Raw genomic sequence first — 8243 nt, 5'->3', positions numbered from 1 at the left:
AAACTGAACAAGGGTTCAACGAGAAGGTGGCTGACTTCATAAATAGATGGAGAAACCTAAGTCTTCACTGCCCACAGCCCATCACGGAGCCAGAAGCAGTGCGGATGTGCATGAACAATCTCCGCTCGGAAGTGGCTGTCCAGTTACAAGGAGTGAGACCCCTCACATTTGAAGAGTTAGCTTCAAAATCCACGGATATAGAAAATTTTATGTAGCTTGTCGCTCGTCGAACAAAAACGACGTTCAACAAGCCTATAGACAAAGGTGGTCAGCGTGAAAAGTTGCCGATGAAACCCAAGTCTACACAAGCCATGGAGACAACGGCGGTAAAACCTCAGTTTCAGCCACGAAGAGCACCTATAGGGAATCAAGCACAACGAGATGCACAGGTTGGTAGGAGGCCAACTCTTAGCGAACGGCAAAACAAGGAGTATTCTTTTTATGTGGAAGAAATTTAATGATCCAAATTTCTGTCACTACCATCGCATTTTGGGCCATACACTCAAAGATTGCTTTGTTGTGAAGAATATCATCCAGAAAATGATCGATGAGGGGACCATTGATGCAGACCTCCTCAAAAGCATGACAAAGGGAAAGAAAAAGGCTTCCGCAAATGTCGCCACCCTCCAAGGTGATGCGGTGAGTCATGCATCTTCAAATATGAGGGGTACTTATGATGGTACAGTACTAATTTCCGAATATGGTTGTTCTCCTATGATAATTCCAGGCCTTGCCAAATCGCAAGATCAGCATAAAGGAGAGGCTCACATTCCCTGCAGCGATGGTGCAGCCCAAGATTGGGGGCAACGGCGGTCAAAACACCGTGTACTACCCCTAGTGATGGAAGAAGCCCCTCCTCTGCGCTTTGCCCCAAAGATATATCAGCACACCACGAAGCGCATGAGAATAACAAGTGAAGAATTCAACGTTCTCACTATTGGTGTGTTCGAGGATGACGACGAGTCTTTGTGCTTCCCTGAAGAAGAACCGTTAGAAGTGGATCAGGTTCATCTTAGATCAGGTCGTCAATTAGCAGACCCTCATCCTCCACCTAGAAAGGAACCAAAAAGTAAGGATGCAGTTCCGAATGATTCGACGGACCCTGCATGTAGGGTGCCAGTCAAGTATGATGTAATCGCACATTTGAAGAAAATACCAGCTATGCTTTCTGTGTATGATGCTTTTTGTCTTCACCTGATATGCGTAAAGCTCTTGTCACGGCACTCACGTTTCCTGAAGACTACAGAGTAGAAGTATCTCAAACCGAGGTAGAAGAATCTGAAGTTCTAAATATGACGTTCACAGACGAGGATATGTTGTTAGGCCCCAAGAAGCACAACAGACCTCTTCTCATGTTCGGCGAAATTGATGTATTTCCAATAAATCGCATAATGATAGATGGTGGGTCAGCTATAAATCTGCTACCATTGCGTACGCTCAAAAAGATTGGATATTCCAAGGGAGATTTGAGCAAGTCTAACATGGTTATACATGGACTTAACCAATCAGGGCAAGAAGCTATGGATACCATTTCGTTGGTTTTAAAATTGGATACATTATCCACATACGTGAAGTTTCACGTGATTGATGCGGCCACATCATATAATGCATTGCTTGGACGCCCGTGGTTACATGAGAATCAAGTTGTGCCATCCACATTACATTAGTGTATCAAATATATGGATCGGACATGTGATACAGTCAGAATATTTGCTGATAAGAAGCCATTCACAATAGCTGAGTCTTTCTATGCCGATGCAAAGTTCTACTTCGAGCCTGTTGATAAGGTGCAAAAGCCAAAATCCTGGAAAATACCCAAGTCAAATGTGGTAGAAAAGGAGGCCGCAGAATCCTCGTCAAAGAAAAAGACCTATCAGTATATACCAAGCAACCAAAGGAAGAAGGGTGACCCAATATTTCGTGTCATAGACAAATCCCATGACATGAAAGGTACTAATTTCCCTACGCCCTTACCTCCTTTGGTACAATATAGAATAAAACAATCCCAAAAAGAGCCGCGTGGTTCAAAAGTTGGTGAAAATGAAAATAAAAATACAACACAAATATCTATGTTTAACAAAGATGATGAATCTTTACCCATTTCTTTGAATGATAACAGGGTCTTGTACATGATGCAGCAAATGGGTTATGACATCGCCACTGGCCCGTCCCTATGTGATGGCCGGGGACAGCTAGCACCGTTCGAAAGGGTGTTATCTCAAGAACAACTCGAAGCTCTGCACGAAGATCATGTTTTAAAAGAAATGAAGCATGGGTTAGGATATGAGGTTTGTATAGCCTCGGCTGAGTATACAGACATGACGGAAGCACCTCCACAAATGGAGGATGGCAACCAATGCAATGTGGATGACTTAGAAGAAATAAATATTGGTACGACTGATGATCCTCGTCCAATTTTTATTAGCAAACATTTGTCCAAAGAAAATAAACTAAAATATCAGGAGTTCCTGCATGCGAGTAGAGATGTATTCGCTTGGACTTATGAAGAAATGCCTGGGTTAGACCCAAACATAGCTGTCCATCGCCTCGATGTGCGAGATGACGCCACACCAGTGAAGCAAGCTCAAAGAAAGTACCGGCCTGAGATACTTCCACAAACAGAAGCCGAGGTCGACAAACTCATAGCCGCAGGGTTCATTAGAGAAGTCAAATACCCCATATGGGTCTCTAGTATTGTACCCGTTAAAAAGAAGAATGGTCAAACACGCATATGTGTAGATTTGAGGGATATGAATAAAGCATGTCCCAAAGATGACTTCCCAATACCCATCTCTGAAATACTAGTCGATGCTACTATGGGGCATGAAATATTTTCTTTCATGGATGGTTGTTCCGGCTATAATCAAATTAAAATGGCACCTGAAGATGAAGAGTTAACAGCATTCCGCACACCTAAAGGCATATATTGTTATAAAGTAATGCCTTTCGGATTAAAAAACGCTGGGGCGACATATCAACGAGCAATGACAATCATCTTAGACGGGTTGTTATATGTGATTGTTGAATGCTATATAGACGACATAGTTGTGAAATCAAAGCATGAACAAGACCACTTGAAACACCTTGAAATGGTTTTTGAGCGTCTTAGGCAACATAATCTAAAAATGAACCCCATGAAGTGCGCATTCGGAGTTTCCTCTGGAAAATTTCTTGGTTTCGTGGTTACAAAAGATGGTATTCAGACCGATCCAAGCAAAATCAAGGCGATCGTTAAGATGCCACCACCCACTAACTTACATGAACTGAAGAGTTTCCAGGGACACCTAGCATATATTAGGAGGTTCATCTCAAATTTATCTGGGAGATGCAAACCTTTCTCGCGACTTATGAAGAAAGGAGTCCCTTTTGAATGGGATCAAGCATGCCAAAACACATTCCTAGAAATTAAGAAATATTTGACAAATCCCCCTATTTTAGGCGCACCGATTAAAGAGCGACCATTAATTCTCTATACTGCTGCAATGCCGTGGAATAACCTTGGTAGGGGCCGAGTGCAACTATCCAGACATGGAAAAAATATGTCTCGCACTGGTGTTCGCTGCACCAAAGTTGCGACACTACATGTTAGAACACATTGTACATTTAGTCTCAAGAGCAGACCCTCTCACATATATCTTTAGTAAAATGGTACTCTCGGGGAGACTAGCTAAATGGGCGATGCTTTTGTCACAATTTGACATCACGTATATACCGCAAAAAGCCGTAAAAGGCCAAGCTTTGGCTAACTTCCTTGCGGCACATCCGATCCCAGATGATTTTCCTATAGATGATGACTTGCCAGATGAGGACGTATTCGCCACGACGGTAACAAAATCAACATGGCAAATGTACTTCGATGGCGCTTGTCGGCAATCTGGGTCAGGCGCTGGAGTCGTTTTCATTACACCTGATGAAGGGGTGATCCCATAATCATTTACCCTAACTTCGGCAACGTCAAATAATTCAGCCGAATATGAAGCTCTTATCATTGGGCTTGAAATAGCAATAAACATGGAGCTCGATACGCTCTCTGTTTATGGGGATTCACAATTAGTGATTAATCAACTGATGGGGACCTACATGGTAAAGAAACAAGAATTGTTGCCATATTTCAAAAGGGCAAAACAGCTCCTAGCTATGTTCAAAGATCTAAATATTCAGCACATAGTTAGAAATCAAAACAAAAAGGCTGACGCTTTAGCCGGTTTAGCTGCAAGTATGTCACTAGACTCATATGAAGTGATGGACGTACACGTAGAGGAACGAAGAATACTACCAATATTTGTTGAAGAAGAAGAAGAGATAGTATCTTCTGCAATGAGAGCTGATGTATGTGAAATCGAGGTAGGGGATAGGCAAGCACCATTCCTAGAATATCTGCTTCACGGATATCTACCTCTTGATGCTAGCGAAAGATCTAGAATCCGCAAAAGATCAATTCATTACACATGCATCAATGACATACTCTATAGGCGTTCTCATGATGGCATATTATTGCGCTGCCTTGCTGGAAATGAAATTATGGAGGCCTTAAACGAGGTGCATGCTGGAATATGTGGCTCGCACCAATCAGGACCTAAATTGCACAATGAATTAAGGCGTCTAGGTTACTACTGGCCCACAATGTTTGAAGATGCCACTAAATTTGCAAAGAAATGCCATGAATGACAAGTGCATGCTGACTTCATACATCAGCCGCACGAACCACTCCATGCGACAAATATGTCTTGGCCTTTTGAAATGTGGGGAATGGATATAGTTGGTCCAATCCATCCACCGTCCTCCAAAGGTCACAAATTCATTTTAGCAGCAACAGACTATTTCTCCAAGTGGGCCGAACTTACACCACTAAAGGAAGATAAAGCGGAGAATGTAGAACATTTTATAAGAACACAACTCATTTATCACTTTGGTGTTCCTTCTCGGATTATGTCTTATAATGGAACTCCGTTTAAAAACAAACAAGTGGAGAAATTATGCTCAAAATTTAAGATATACCATCGTTATTCCACGGCATATAATCCAGCCGCCAATGGACAAGCAGAAGCTTTCAACAAAACTCTTTGCAAGCTACTAAAGAAGGTTGTATCAAAAAATAAGCGTGACTGGCATGAAAAGCTTCTCGAAGTCTTGTGGGCTTATAGAACCACAACACGCACACCGACAGGAACGACACCTTATTCCTTAGTATTTGGAGGAGAAGCCGTTCTACCTTTGGAGGTACAGATCACGTCACTGAGAGTCGCTACACATGAAAATTTGTCGGAGGAAAAATCTGTACAATTACGCCTCGATGAATTGGAAAGACTAGAAGGAAGACGACTTCAAGCTTTGCAAAATCTTGAGGCATACCAAGCTAGGATGTCGCGAGCGTTCGACAAACGAGTCAAAAGAAGGTCGTTCAAACAAGGAGACCTAGTACTCGCGGTCATTCGTCCCATGAATATCACGCGGCGGATGAAAGGAAAATTTGAACCAAAATGGGAAGGCCCTTTCGTCATAAAAGAGGTTTATTCTAGCGGCCGTATAGGATCATATCATCAGATGGGAAATACTCGCCGGCACGCGAACCGCGAGACCAATATATTGCGTGATCACACGTACGTTCAATCAAGATACCATATAAGCATACTCGAATGAAATTGCATGCCATGCTGATGTGCGTTGTCGTGCATATCTACCGCATATATCCTACTTCAAACAAAATAGAACAGGAAGGAGACAGGCCTCGGAGTGTTACTTGGCCGGAAAGAAAACGTGCGATCTGTTCTACTAGATTGTGATCATCTCACCTAAATAACAAAAGGGAGAGGCGGGAAGTCAGATTAAGATACATTAACCATCTACTCCTAAGAGCAGCAATCACGTACATCCGAGGCAGGAATCAATCTGCACCTTCGCGGGAGTTGTTAGCTTCTGTGCCTAAGAAAAGAAAAGCAAACCGGAGTTCAGCTGGATGATGGAGACGCAAAGGCCGATGCCATCACCGCCTTAATAGTGATACGTACCCGAAGTTTTCTGGAGAGCAGAGTCCGATCAAGATCGGCAAAGCGTCGTAGTTACAGACAAACTGACGTCCAAAGGATATAAAAAGAGAAGAAATACACTCGGTTGGTTATTAGATGAGCGACGAGAAAGATGCCTGCGAGCGCGCGACTGGGCAGTAGCAGATACCTTTGTTTCAAATAACAACTCCTTAGCGTTGGGAGTCTCAACTAATTATCAAACCGGCAGACTCATAACAAACCTGCAAGATTAAGGCCTTATCCAGTTGAAAGATCCAAACAAACTTTTATAGCCACCGTACGCACCTAGCCTAATGTCAAGCCGGCCAGTTTAAAGTACACGTACATTGCCAAGGTTAAGCCAAATCTTTGAGGCACGTTAAAAAAAAGATACATATATTTTCGAGTTCTGAATCCGAATTAAAAAATAAAACATTCACATTCAGACCTCGAGGGGCATCTGTTGACACCGATTTCGGCCAAAGTGAAACATGATGCTTAGGTATTATAAAAACAAAATCATTTACATAAAATGAAAAATAATGAGTTGCCGGATACGTGGATAAAAAATACCATGATGAATTTTCGTCGGGCTGTTCAATATAAAATAACAGACCCGAAAATAAAAGGGAAGGAGTTATATCGTCGCATAAATTAAAGGACATATGACTTTCATACACATATGCCATCATCAACGACGAAATTCCGATGTTGGCAAATTCAATGTTTCATAGACGACGCTAATATTGCCAAAATATTATATCATGTTATCCTATTATCGCTAAAAGAAAATATTGGCACGATAGTTCTATAAAATAATGTGACGCGCAACGACGTTTAAAAAAATGGAACATCGTATAATGAGCAAGGCCAAGTGCACTTACGTGAAAAGGATACATACATGCACCTAGCACATGCATGCATGCATGCATGCATGGGATTAATAAAGTAATTACCCAGCCCATGGCCCATATAGCACGTCCTCCTTCCATACTAAGGCATGCATGCATGCATTATGCTCTAATTAAACAGGAGAATCAAAAACTTGTACGTGAGCCCAGATCAGCATATACGTCAAACTGCTGCACCAAACGAAGGCCTTGCTTGCATGCAATTAGAGCCCAGTTAGTTAATTAGGCTTAATGAGGCCAGGCCCGACTATTCTCTCCAGTTAAACGAGACCAAGTCTGCATCATACCGGCCAGCGACGCCCCCACGCTCCCACGTTCTGCACGATCACGACGTGCGTAGTAGAAGCTTGGCGTGCGCGGGAAGTTCTGAAGGCATCACGCTAGCTCTACCCTTGGCTCCCCTATAAATACATGGTTGTCCAGCATAGAGAAGGCTGCTCACCACATCCATCGCTCATCATCGATCCATCCATTGCTTGCTCTATCTCCAGTCAACCACTCACACACATATACATACGTTGCAATGCCACTTGCCGTCGTCGCCGCTGGCCGTTCATCTCGCCGTCGTCGCCGCCGGCCGTTCATCTCGTCGTCGTCCTCGTCGCCGGTTGCTCCTCGTCGTCGTCGCTGTCGCTGTCGCGCCGCTCGCTGTTGGCCACACACATCACCGACCGATTGTCGTCTGCGCCATTCATCGCCGTCTGCTCATCTACATCACCACATCACACATACGTGACCACATCCAAGGCAAGGTGAGAATTCAAGGCAACCCCCGGGCTCCATTCTTGATGTATCCATGTTGAACCATATGCCTCAAATAGTATGGGTGTTCTACGTCACTTCACATAGCACATCTAGTTTGGTCTCATGGGATGTAGCATCCCTTGTTGATACAAACCTGTTGGGGAACGTAGCAGAAATTCAAAATTTTCCTACGTGTCACCAAGATCTATCTAAGGAGAAATCAGCAACGAGGGAAAGGAGAGTGCATCTACATACCTTTGTAGATCGCTAAGCGGAAGCGTTCAAGAGAACGGGGTTGAAGGAGTCGTACTCGTCGTGATCCAAATCACTGGAGATCCTAGTGCCGAACGGACGGCACCTCCGCGTTCAACACACGTACAGCCCGGTGACGTCTCCCACGCCTTGATCCAGCAAGGAGAGAGGGAGAGGTTGAGGAAGACTCCATCCAGCAGCAGCACAACGGCGTGGTGGTGATGGAGGAGCGTGGTAGTCCAGGAGGGCTTCGTCAAGCACCGCGAGATATGAGGAGAAAGAGAGGTAGGGCTGCGCGAACAGGAGAAGAAACTCATGTGTGGGGCTGCTC

General features: G+C 43.8%; 1 long non-coding RNA gene across 1 annotated transcript; it reads right to left on the bottom strand.

The window, feature by feature from the left end:
- Positions 1-5747: 5747 nt before the first annotated feature.
- LOC123095204 (uncharacterized) lies at positions 5748-6158 on the bottom strand. Its single transcript, XR_006446123.1, has 2 exons — positions 6009-6158; positions 5748-5922 (listed from the first exon to the last, which is right to left on the bottom strand). It is a non-coding gene; the product is annotated as an uncharacterized lncRNA (long non-coding RNA).
- Positions 6159-8243: the final 2085 nt, after the last annotated feature.

This window comes from Triticum aestivum, chromosome 4B (assembly GCF_018294505.1).
Source record: "Triticum aestivum cultivar Chinese Spring chromosome 4B, IWGSC CS RefSeq v2.1, whole genome shotgun sequence".
Lineage (NCBI taxonomy): Eukaryota > Viridiplantae > Streptophyta > Magnoliopsida > Poales > Poaceae > Triticum > Triticum aestivum.
This window is presented reverse-complemented; position numbering and strand designations above follow the sequence as displayed.